General features: G+C 40.4%; 1 long non-coding RNA gene across 1 annotated transcript in view; it reads left to right on the top strand.

Annotated features, from left to right (window-relative positions):
- LOC142601092 (uncharacterized) overlaps positions 1 to 13,229 on the top strand; it is a 123,083-nt gene that overhangs the window by 56,556 nt on the left and 53,298 nt on the right. The window contains exons 6-7 of the long non-coding RNA XR_012834694.1: positions 4,457 to 4,863; positions 5,381 to 5,473. This is a non-coding gene — a long non-coding RNA (uncharacterized LOC142601092). The remainder of the gene's footprint in view (positions 1 to 4,456; positions 4,864 to 5,380; positions 5,474 to 13,229) is intronic.

Raw genomic sequence — 13,229 nt, 5'->3', positions numbered from 1 at the left:
TTTTCCTTTTATTTCAAGCCCCTGATAGCCATTTAAGACTACCAGAATACAGGGCTAATAACTTATAGGACTATGAATTGCCAGGGAAGCTCTGTTTTATTAATAACAAGAAAGCCACCATTACAAGAAGAAACCCCAACCTTGCCAGGCAAATCAAGATAACCCTCTTCAGTTGGCGTTTGGCTGTGAGCTAGTTGTATCATGTGTATACAAATAATCCCTTGCCATAGACAGGTTGATAACAATTGAGTAAGTGTTTGTCTGAAGTATCTTACATGATGCTTTGCAAGGCCTTTTGCTGTAGAAATTTTGAATTACTTAGAATTAAATGCCTTGCTGCATTTATTATAGTGTTTAATTAGTTTGGTTTTGGCGTGAAACAGAGAAGATAGATAGAAATGTGTATTTTCTTCTATATGATGCATGTAACATAATTTTTGAAGTCTATTTAATTTAGACCAGCCAGAAAATGTATTCAGCATTGTGGAAACACAGTGTTAATGAAAAAAATTCTATAAATCAATGTTCAGCAAGTTGATGCTCCCTTTCAGAAACACCCACTGCATGTTGAGGAAGCATCTGGTGTAACTTGGATGTTTTTTGTCACTGATTTTAATAGCTGAATGTGCAAAAGAGCTTACTGCAAATATTTCAAGATTTTTGTTGATGGAAGTTACAGATATGAATTGAGAGACTGGAATCAAGGGACAGATTATGGCTGTTTGGAGCCTGAAGCACATTACAGCATATACAGATCCTGTGTGCTTCTCCTGCCCCCCTTCTCATTCCTTCCCTCACACACTCTTGGAACTGCAGTGGGGGGAAGGCTTCCCTCTCAGGAAGCATCAGTGATCCTTTTCCTTTGCAGAGAGGGAATTTCTTGGAAGACAGACAGCTATGTTCCCCCATGCTTTGAAGGCTTGGCTTAGCCTGCCACACTTTTACCCTGGTAATATTTGACTAGTCCTTTATTGGGGTGATGCTGAAAGAGACCTTGCAGCAGTAGATCTCACTGAGATAAATGTTCATATTGCAGACCTTAAAAAGACCACACTGCATCAGATAAATGTCATGTTGTCTATCCTTTTGGGGAAAAATATGGACTAGAATAATTGGGAAAATAAAATGAAGAACTGGGAATCCAATATTATCAGATGATCTCATGATCTGGGATGGTAAGGAACAGCATTAAGGTGTTTGTCCTACCAGAAGCTGCTACAAAAAAGCCCCATTTACAGGCAACACCATAGTTCTATGTAAAGTTCTAAGAAAGCAAGCTCTGTTCCTTAAGAGAGGAAAGTGATGGCAGAATAAAACAATGAAACATCAAAATGAGATAATTGTTATTTTTTCATCTTGGATGTTTTGTTTTTTATTGATTAGTGACCATGTCAAATTATCGATGTCATTTTCATGCATCCCAGCTCCTCTTCTCCTTGTGACCTTTAATCTCTTCCAAAGGAAAAAATGCAGTAGGGGCAGTGAGTGACTTGTTGACAAAACAAGTAAGGTTCATCATTTTCTATGATTTAGAGTGAAATTTTTAGTCTACCAAGTGTCTTGAAATGTCACCATGTGCTCATGGTGCCTATTCTGTTGGAAGGCATGGCATTTGTCTGATCGAGGGCTGAGTTGCTTGGTCATGTGGTTGGCATTACACCATGGATGTTCAAGTTACTGATAATGCTCTTCAGATGCATTAGAGATTTGGTGTACTTGGTCTAGACTTGCACTAAATGTTAGGTGCCACAGAGTGGCTTCATCTTGGGAGAAAAGCAATGGGCAAACTGCTGAACTGAAGCAACAAAGCAATTGTAGCAAAAAAAGGGCGTGTAGAAAGGTGATGTTGCTGGAGCTTCTACTGAAAGGGTAGATGTTTATCAGATAAAAGGAGATATGTGATATATGGAGTGCTACAAAGAAACCAACACCACTGGCTGTGAAAAAGATTGTGCTGGCATCAAAAAGAAATTTATAAAACTGGTTAACTAGCAGCATTACTCTGTGGATCAAAAACTACAGCCTTAAGTGAAACATTTGCTATGGTTTCTTCAAGAAGCATCAGGTATAAAGAAAAATTATTTTAAGATTAAAAAATCAGAGGGATAACAGAGTATGAAAGTAGAGTATTTAATGGTTACAGTGGTGGGAACGTGAGAGAGGGCAAATAAATTATGAAAAGACAGGTAGAAGCCTATTAAAGCAAGCAACCAAGTGTGGTCCAATTTGAAGGATGGACATTGTCTATGATCGGGCTGAGCAGAACGGAAGAAAAATACTGGGGTCTGAAAGAACAGTGACTCTGGTTTGTTACCAGGATCTGCAAATCTGTTTCAGATCAAAAGAAAAACAGGACTGCTGACACCCAGACTATAAGAAGAATATTTTATACCTTGAATTTCTAATTAGAACTCATCTGCAATTACATTTCTCATTTCTGTGGTATTTTCTGCTGGTGAAGCAGCCACTTGTCTAGTAGTGCCTATAACCCAGACACTGCATCAGGCTCCAGCAGTGGACTTCCCCCAGCACTGAAGCCTGAAAGCAGAAACCTCCAAGCAATTCAACTACGCAGCAAAACTACAGGAACAAGGTAACGTGTGTCTGGCTGGGACAGAGATGCCCTGAGTTAGCTTCCCAGGTTATCACCATGTGTGGTGGCGAGAGGTAGCTCAGGCCAGTGCCTCCCACAGGGATCTGCCCTATGATTCAGGCTGGCAGCTCCAGATGGATGGCAGAAGGTAGCTGTGGTCACCATGTGTCATGGGGTGAGTGCACCTGGCCGAGGGTGATGGCACACAACTTGTCAGCTCTCCTCTAAGTGCCCCATCACATGCTCCCACCCCGCATTTCTGCTCAAGGGTAAATCTGTCACAGCTATGCACAGCACTGATTACACAGACAGTTATTCTGAGAGCAGTTAATGCACTAAAACATCACTCCTGAGCTTGCCTTGGGCTATCTTCTCTGTGCTGTTACACCTTGTTCAGTGTTTTACTGACACTTGAGGATTTCGGAAAAGCATGCAATAATTACTGTGTATTATTATCATCTGCATTTCTGATACGTAGCTTATCATAAAACGCCTCTTAAACAATTCCTTGTTTTTTCTTCAAGTGTTGCTGCAAATGACATCATTTGTGTGTTAACTTCAGTTGGATATGGTAACACCTTGTAAAGTACTTTAACAAGACAGAAATGCTTAAATAAAGTTTGGGTTTGGTTTCAAAGATCTTCCCTTTAGGACACTGCAGTAAATTCAACCCCCGGATTGACACCCAGTTCTCTGTATAAATTCAGTTTTCCAGGGTTAACATTTCTTCATCGTGCAATTTAATTGCTTTACAAGGAAAGACTACAATAGTGCTATATATCTGTAGTGGCTTTCCCTAGCTTTTGGAAAATATATGGTTTTACAATTAAGCAACAGGGATGCTCTAGTCTGTCACACATTTGGGTTTGTTAAATCCATTAGCAAGCAATAAAATCTCTGGTATTCAATCTTTCTCACTATTTATATCTTATTTTTATCCCACCCTTTCACCCTTGGCTTTGATTTTCTTTCACTTTGGCCAGTTTATTTACAACCACTAAATAGAAATGATGCCACTCCTGCTTCACAGCTCAGCAGACAGGTGATGGTGAATCACCGCGCTGGGCCATGCCTATTCAGCCTCTGCTGCCTGGGCAGTTTTTTTGTAACTGAGCCGGGCTTTCTCCATCACACCTCTAAAGCCTCTCTGAATGAAATCTATCTAGTAAGGCCAGGCTCTTAAAATGGCTGTAATACAGGTTTCCTGTAGTTCTCTGTTTTCAGTGATTTAAGTACAACTGTTTTTTGCAATACCCTTTTTTAACCCAATATACCGCTGTACTCTCCAGCCTGATGTAAATCCTGTAAGTGCTGGGCAGGGCCTAGGAGTCCCAAGTGATTCACTGAAATGTCAGTGTATTTTCAAGCCCCAGACTGAGATTTTGTTTTAAAAAATTGAAATAATAAAGAGGAAAGGTCTAGAACTGAATAGATTCTGTGTACACAGTCCAAAAGTATGCATATGGAAAGCACCACTCCTTAACTAAAAGTCTTCTTAATTCCCTCTGTCCAGATTCTGACTAATCCTGGACAGGCTGACACCACACGAGGATGTCTCACTTGCAGGGTTTAGTCTTCTGAGAGCAGGTCATGTTTATCCTCACTCAAAAGACAAGAAAGGGAAAGGACCTCGCCCTGTTAGTCACCGCAGTGGTCAGAACATCTGCTAGTTGTGGCTGGGAAGGACTGATGCACAAAGCCTTCTCCCCGTGAACGTGTTAGCCACTGGACGAGTTATGGGAATGACATCCTTTGCCACAGCCTATTGTGTAATGAGTAAACCTGGTTTGTCATCAGTTAGAAACTCCTCTCTGGAATGAAGCAGACCTCTAACAAAATCTTCTTTGCCCTGAGCAATTGCAGGTGACATCCACATTGACACAGAGGAGAAAAAGCTGAGAGACAAATAGAAATCTGAAAGATGTCCTAGGGAAGCACTCAGAATTTGCTGGGCAGGCTTCAGAATGAAATTTTTATCTGGAGATAAAAAGATGCCTCTCTGGACATGTTGGTGAATCTAAAATCTTACCAAGAAAAGGCAGAAAATCACAATGCAGGTGAAGCCTGAAGCCTGTCATTTGTTTTGTGGCATTCTCGAGCCCCGAAGATGCCCAGCATTTGGAAGGAGTTGTAGGAACCGGAGGAGCTACCATCACCCGGAGAGAGTTTGGAAGCGTTCATGGAGAGTGCACAGTGTGCAGAAGGGGGGTGATAAAAGTGCCAGTAAACAAGTGGAATTCCTTGAGGAGCAATGAACACCAGCGCAGCAGGTAAAATAATCTGGAAACAATTTGCTAGTGGTTGGCTGGGGGTATAGCTGAGGCAAGGCCTGAATACAGAGCTTCTAGTCAGCCAAACTATGTAGCTGCGTAAAACACGATGTAGGAGCCTTCTCTGAGCCTGAACTAGATGCAAAACTTCTACTCAAAGCAGAATACAGATTGAGAAATACCGCTCTGTGTTCAACTTGGTTATCTGCGCGGCAATTTTAGAGGACTGAAGTAGTTTTAGTTTAGGTGTAGACAGTGTGGTGGTGGTATCAACACACTGATGCTTCAGGAAAGGCTGTAGGCAACAACAGGTGAAATAGAAACACAAGATTTACAGCTAAGAGTTTCTCAGCATATATGGGTAAAAAAGTTGGTGAGGATAAAATTTGCAATTGAATTTGGGGAAAAAATGTCTTTTACTAGACGAAAGCCATGTCAACCATCAAGATGGTATATTCACTGGAAATGCAGGGGACTTTACCTACTAAAGCCTTTGAACTCATCTTTCCGATAACAGGGATACTCCCAGCAGGATATGAAGTGGTCTGAGGAATGGGTTTGTCTCTGGAAGACTTCCTTTGCTATGGATGTGGGGTTCATAAAAAGCCTGGTAGGCGCGTTGCTCAGAGTTCATGGAAGACCAAGTAGCCAAACCATGGTGTCATGGTGACAAATTTGGGCTCCACTGGCTACAGGAATGGAGTAACTTGGCTGAACTTGTTAGCATGGGGTGGGGGTTTCTGAGGTCCAGCCTTGCTCGGAGGACTGCTCCTGAGAGCTGGGCTGGGTCTTTTAGGCCTTTCTGTGAGCCAGTTGGCTGCGGGGATGGGGGCAGAGCTGGCGGCCAGAGGGAGAATGCCTTGTATCCATACTCCTTTGAGGAGTAAAGACCAGTTGTACCAAACTGTCCGACAGGACATCACATTAAGTTCAGGAGTGCTGCTGGAGCAGGAACTGGGGGGACAGCCCTGCCATGCTCTCGGGGAAAGTCTCTGCCACGCAGCTGGAGAGATGCACTTGGCTTCACCTGCTGAATTTCTGCCAGCATCGCAATGCTCCTGCATAGAAACATCACCTGAAAACACCTTCCCTGCATGCTTGGTGGGAGTCACAGCCTGGTCCATGTGCGAAGCGATCTGGCATGTCAAACCGCAGCCGAGCAGCTTGCCTCCCTCCCACAACGCAGGGTGTGCAGCACGTGCTGCGCTCAGCTCCCCCGTGGAGCAACCTCAGCCTTCGAGGCTGTTAGTTTTCAGGTTACGGTAAGTTCAATTAGGAGTAAGGTGACTGTTTCACTCCAAGCTGCTGATGAACTGGCAACTGCTATCTTGATGATCTGTTTGTGATTATCCTACTGAGAGTTTCATTTTATTTTATTTTTGCCTGTTGATATTTGCTGTCCCAGGGGCAGGACATTACATCGCATGCTCTGTATACAACATTATGGTTACTCTTCAAATATGTAAATAGAGACATGTTCTTTCTTTCAAATCTCTAGCTATTAGGACTCATTTTTAATGCTACATACATTTGCTACACAATCCTTGGTTTTTGAAGCTTCTATTTCTGGTCTCAAACCTCGGTCTTTATTTAAAAGTAATATTAGAGTTGATTAACTGTAAAAAAATAAAATAAAATGTTTTTGCTTACTAAAGCAATGTTCCCAAACACAACAGATGATAGGTTATTTTCAGTGATGGATTCAAACACCTCTGGGGGCTGCTCGGTCTTTCTATTTGCTATTACCGATGCTGTAATTTTGTTATCAAGACTGGCAGTTTCATCTCAGAGAAAAACTTTATTACAAGGCTGACCCACTTAACACCTCCCTATTAGTAACAGAAACAAATAAGAGTTGATTGTTCAGCTGCTGTCATTTAAAAAGACTAAATCAACCTGCCACAAAAGAATAATTCCCTCTGGTAACTTTATCCATTTGCCCTTGGTGGTGACACTGTGGATACCACCCTGGTTGAACTATATATTAGTTCCTAGAGAAGCACTTTGAAATATGTAGCTCTGCACAATGTTGTAATTGAAAAAAATTGAATGGCCATACATGGTTCAGTAATCTGAAAAGAATGCAAAGGTTCAGTTCTAATTGCTTTGCACAATTTAATACCATTTTGCTGGATTTTCCAAATGGGTTTATTCTGCTGTTCTTCATATATCTATTATACAATTTGCTTTTACAATTTTCTATATAGCATTGGCTATATAGAAGCAGCAGTGTTTTTTAAAAGGATGTGTCACTATTTTTATTTTATGTTCTGAACCACATTTTTAAAAGTCTTACCTAACCAAATGACCTACTCCAGGTGTTTGCTATTCCATCGAGAAGGGCGGCTGCTCCTCCAGAGTCCTGAGAAGGGTTCAGTAACCTGTGAGGTAAGTGCCTGACTTTAAGCTTATCCATTAAAGCAGTCTGTCTTCTATTGTGTCTTTGAATCAAGTATCTACATTCTCTTTAGACTGGGGGAGCTTTAAAAGCTGCCGTGGAATATGTACTTTTAAAAATTTACTTTATAGCATCCACTCAGATTGGCTTCTATGTATTTTATATACAATTATTCTAGGTGTTTCTGGATGTTAAACCCTGTATGCTGCCTATCTGTGAAAAGCAGCTATTCTGAAATCTAAGGAAGAATGACTTTGAACAGACAGTCATCAGAATGAACTTCAGCTTTAACTTAAATTTATTTTTTTAAACATGTGACGTTATTTTAACGTCACATTTTGCTCTTAGTGCATTCCTCACATAAATCCTATATATAGTATGACTGTGCTTGAGACTACTTTGTTGGTTTTTTTTTTTTTAAAGTTTATGTTAAAAAATTGTTAATAGTATTAATATCTATAAATACCACAGAGACTAAATCACCATGCTTCTTTTCAAAGCAAATTATCTTACTGCTGATACGGATGGTAATAAAAGTTACCTAAGATGTAATTCCGAATGCAGATATATTTCAAGCCTTTTCTTCAAACTAACTAGAGGATTCTTGCAGTTGGTGGGGTTTTGCATCTGGCTGTTTTAAACTTTCTGTGTTGTTTTTATAATGATATGGATGAAAAAAGAGTCATACTGGGATTTAAAGCAGGCAACACCAATAGGGTCAAATTGTTAAAAAGCTTAGGAAAAACACTTGCAATATTTTCAAGGTCTGTGTAGATGTATATGTGCAAAAGGCATGAATATAACTACAATCACACATTTCATGTGTGCCAAAATCTATGCTAGTAAATATTACAGTGCTTTTGGGAGACTTATTGGAAACACAATCCCGGATGAGGGAAGTGTATGGGAATAAGTATATTGTCAGACTACCAAGATGTGAACTGCACTATGGAACACAGTGAACAGCAGAGAGAAGCAAATTTATCTTAAAAGATAAATTTAAAATAAAATGCGTCTTTTCCATTTGTGGTGGGAAAACCAAAGACAAATGGACACCAAGGAAAAGAGATGATAAAGTGCAATTAATAAATGAAGATACACTGAAGTAAAAACAATTGATGGTTGAGAGGAAGCTGAGATTGAAACTACTTTTGGATGTCACTCAGTGGCGTTGCACAATATTCTTTGTTCTAGGGCAAGCAGGCTTTAGAAAGCCTGTAGGAGATAAGAGGTTTGTTCTGGAGTTCCTAGATGTTGGAGTCTATTTTGTATATGTCAGTCTTCAGGTAGTTCTAGATGTAAATTCTTGAAGCATCCTAACTTTCAGCGTATTTGTATCCCAAGGATATTGTGTCTTATTTTTCAAGAATCAAAATTACCTTTATATAAACTATTTTCTGATTACCTACCACTACGTTAATTATAAGACATAATACTGTTTTTAAGAGAGGTATTTCTTAAACTTAAGATAGCCAATAGTAATTTTCTCTCTCTAGCCTATTACCATTAGTCCTAAAACAGTTTGGACTAAAATCTTGGCTGAGCAGTGGTCAGGTCCGGACTGCTTTCTGTGGAGGTAGGTATAGAGTCCGCTGCAGGTTATTTTACTAGACCTTAAAAAAGAAGCATTGAACTGAGAACCAATAATAAGATATAGAATGAAAGAGTTAACTTCTACAGTTTCACTGCCACTCTTCTGTTGCAGGGACGTTATTAACAAAGACTTGATTGTTGTTTTTGCTACAAGTATTAAGTACAAAAGAACTTTATGAAGGTCCCAGACACAGACTGGCATTTAGACTGACTGTCCTTTTCCAAAGCAGCTTTTCTATTAAATGAGTCCATTATTAAAATATGCTAGCTTTAATTAAATCTCTATAATCTCCCATCAGGAAAATGGCATTAGCCTGCTAGCCAGGAAAATATGGTAAGTCCAAACAGTATCCCTGTTATTAGCGCTTGATTGTCTGTTGGAGTGTTTGATCAAAGGCACGGAGATTTTGATGTTATTTTACAGTAGGAATAGCCCTACGTACTTAGGAGCGTGTGTAGTGTGGGATTATAATGATTACAACTCCGTCTAAATTCTGGACCTAAAATTCTAAAGGCGGCACAAAATACTGCTCTTGTACTAGTCTAGCTCCTCCTTGTGCGTGCGGTTGCATCACTACAGAAGTGCTTGAATTAGCATAATTTATTGGCACACGAGAAAACAAGCAAGTGTGTAAGATGCATTTACCAAACACAGATGTGTCTTCCCCTAAAGGTTGTAGTGTAGGTGTACACATAAATAAAATTATTTATTTTTCATTTAAGTTTTGATTAGATCATGCTAATAACTTGATTTAAAATCACACCTTTAAATACTGGTTCAGATGTGAGATCAGAAGCATCTCTAAAGGATTTAAATCATCTCTCTGGATAAAAGCACTAGAGATACAGAACTGGTAGGTAACAATCACTGATGTGGTTGTTTAATGAGAGGATTTGTTTGCATGTTTCTGTCCAGCTTGGCTTTAAGATTTACACTTAATTCTTGTCTACTCACCACTTTTGAGTAAGTGACATAGTTACACCAGGCTGAGATGGGGAGTGGTGCACAGGAAACCTACTTGCATAGTGTCTGAGTACACACTGCCATGGAGAAGTACTCAGGTTGTCCGTGTCATCAGATGGGCTAATTCTTTCTTCTAGGGAAAGGCAATAAAAGAAAAGATCATGGTGCTGTTTGTGCTGGAACTCCACTTGCCACTTGTCCATCATCACTGCCCTTCCTGCTTCCACTGAAATCACTGACAGCTGCTGCTGACTTCAGGGGAATGAGCATGAAGTCCCATGTGACAAATATGAAAATGATGGTAGTCCTAGACTTCTGAGTTTCATAGGAATGCAATTATCTTAAATATGGGCTGTTACTACCACCACAAAAAAAAAAGGGGGGGGGGGGAGGGATGCAATTACCCAGAGAGCATGTGGCATGCTTTTCATTGATTAGACTGTCCTGTTTGATTAGATTCCTCAGTATTTTTAATTTTCTAGCCTTAATTGCTGCCTTACATCTTTCTTGGGTCTCTTTGTTCTAACTCATCTGCTTTCAGGTCCAGATTTATTTTTTCAATGCATTCAGATTCTCCACAAACGTATCCTGTCATTATGTGTTTTATCTGTCTCTGCAGATGGTTATTTGACAGAAAGTTTCCATCCACTCCAGAGAATGGGTCCTGTAAATACCCTTTGTGGTTCTCAGATGGAGTACTTGCAAAATGGAATTGATTAAAAGGTCAAAAAACATTACTGTTGCAATGTCTGAATTGCTCCATCAAAGTGGTGGTGTGACAAATGTGTGCAAATCTCTTCAGGGGACTAGTCTGGATTTTTAAAATTTGTTCTGTCTTTCAGATCAGCTTTCTGAAGTATTCCAATGTGAGCGACATTTTCAAATTATAGGTACAAACTCGTCCCTCCTCTGACACTACTGTCAATTAGTAGTAACTCTGGAGGTAATGAGGTTCACCTAGTCTGAATTACAGTAGGATTGAGAGTCATAGTATTTAATCTATTTTCCAAATTCTGTCTCTAAGTTGTTCAAAATAGCTGTTTTGAAACCAATAGCTTTATTAGTATAACTAGCTAAGGTGAGGCTTCTTGCAGAAAGTGCAAGTAACCAGAGCATACCTGGGCCTTTCAACATCAGAATGACTGATGGGGAGCCAGTGAGTATAATTCCAGACTTGTTTCACATATAGTACATGATGCAGGAGAACAAGTAACTGTATGTCCTCTCCTGCTCAGAAAGTCATAGAAGGCCAACAAAGTCTCAAAGGTGATGATACTAGTTTATAAGGATGTCATGGCCAGGGCTTGGCAAAAGCTTCATTCTCAACTTATCTTCACAGCAGCCTTTACCACCTTGTTATCTAGCCATCCTACATCAGGATATAAATTTGCCCTTCACTGTTTAAAATACATATCCCACAAATAATTATTAGCCAGTGCATCTTAGTTACCTGCATTGAATCCCAATGGAGACAACATAATTGTAATTTTTATTGCCAGCTAGCTAAGCCCCATATGGCGCCTCCTCTTTGTGATTTTTTTCTAGCAGCAAAACCTCACTGAGGTGATGTGTACACTCCATGGTAAAACATAAACCTTTACTCCACGGAGAAGGCAAACCTACAGTGTGAATGACCTCTGTGTCTCTCCAGTCACTCGAGAGTAGGGAGAGATAATTTATGTCCGTCTGCAACATCATTAGTGAATAGGGCACTTGAACTAAGCTTCAGGGACTTGAATAGGGAATTGTTTCTACCTTTCCTTATGTGCTCTCGTAAAAGCAGAACTTCTTTTGGGATGTAGTAAGTCAGTTTGTCTCACTCTTGGTTAAGCTAGGCAACCACCGGGCAGAAGGGAATCAAACTGAGAACTGTCTTCTTGACAGATTGTGCTCATATTCTTTGCAGAGTTTATATGTGTTCTGGGTGGATTTAAGAATGAACTTTACACAGGAGATTTTTCTTCAAATTCTGGTCACAGATTCACAGCATGGTTGAGGTTGGAAGGGACTCTGGATGTCATCTGGTCCAACTCCCCCGCTCAAGCAGGGCTGCCTAGAGCCAGTTGCCCAGGACCATATCCAGACGGCTTTTGAATTTCTCCAAGGAAGGAGACTCCACAACTTCTCTGGGCAACCTGTGCCAGTGCTTGGTCACCCTCACAGTAAAAAAGTGCCTCCTGATGTTCAGAGGGAACCTCCTGTGTTTCAGTTTGTGCCCATGGCTTCTGGTCCCATCACTGGGCACCACCGAAAAAAGCCTGGCTATGTCTTCTTTGCATCCTCCCTTCAGCTCTTTATACAAATTGATGTTATCCTTGATCCTATCAAAAAAATCATTTCAAAGGGAACGGGATTTTTGAGGGAAAATAAGTTTGCCTGTGGGTTTAAACAAATCTGCTTTTGCATGAATTCTGGAAGTGGAGTACTTATATCTGTAGGATGTGTCGCTGGTGCCTAACCTCCGCACTGTAATCTGCAGCCACGGGCAACAGAGCCGACTGACACACGCGCAGCCAATGCAAGGCACGTTGTCACGTGCAGGGTGAGGGGAAAGATGGTAACAGGGAGCAGCCACCAAGCGCTCAATTAGTCTGTGTGACCAGTAAAGGGTGATGTGCCAGGTGAACTGTTGTGGTGGGCAGACGGTGACCCATAAACCCGGGTTGTAGGATGATAAGGAATGTCTTATTGAACCAGACATGTGGCACTGATTCTTGAACAGTGAGAAGTATTCAACCTGTGACACCGTTCTCCAGAAACTTTTAGGGGTTGCTGGTGTTATTGCAGTTTATCTAAATTATTTGGATGACAAAAAGGATTTCCAGATAAATATGACTTTGCGTAATCTTAAAGGAATATATAGAGATGGTAGAAATATTGCAGTTCAGTAGAACAGGAAAACTAAATTGCAAATGACAAGACAGTCCCAGTTCTGTATTTTGCAGTGTCTAATGAAATGACAGATGCAGTAGAATCTATTATAGATGGCAAATGTCAAAGATAGAATATGCTACTACATAATTCTCTCAAGCACTTTTAGTTTCTCATTAGATAATTCATTATTCTTTCCCAGACTATTGTTTCATAGCAACATTTGTGATTTCTCATATAATAATGAGAATAATGCTTTAAAAAAAGCTCCTTTGGATGAGTGTAGGCTGTAAAGTAGCACATTGCCAAGTTAGGAAATATATATTTTCAAAATAAAGTCCTATAACAGGAGAAAATAAACACAAAACACTAAGGACCAACTGCCACAGAAGTTCACCAAATTCTGTCACCGCTGGAGAGGGAGACACATCTTTTTCTTTTGTAGTTTTTCCTGGCTAGCAAGCGGAGCTGTGCAGAAAAGCTTCCCTGGGTCTCTTTGGTCTGCTCTTACACTGCTGTGTACGGGTGCCGGGTCTGCAC

Source organism: Balearica regulorum, chromosome 3 (assembly GCF_011004875.1).
Source record: "Balearica regulorum gibbericeps isolate bBalReg1 chromosome 3, bBalReg1.pri, whole genome shotgun sequence".
NCBI classification, from domain to species: domain Eukaryota; kingdom Metazoa; phylum Chordata; class Aves; order Gruiformes; family Gruidae; genus Balearica; species Balearica regulorum.
The sequence above is the reverse complement of the archived record's forward strand: the minus strand, read 5'-3'. Positions and strand labels throughout refer to the sequence as shown.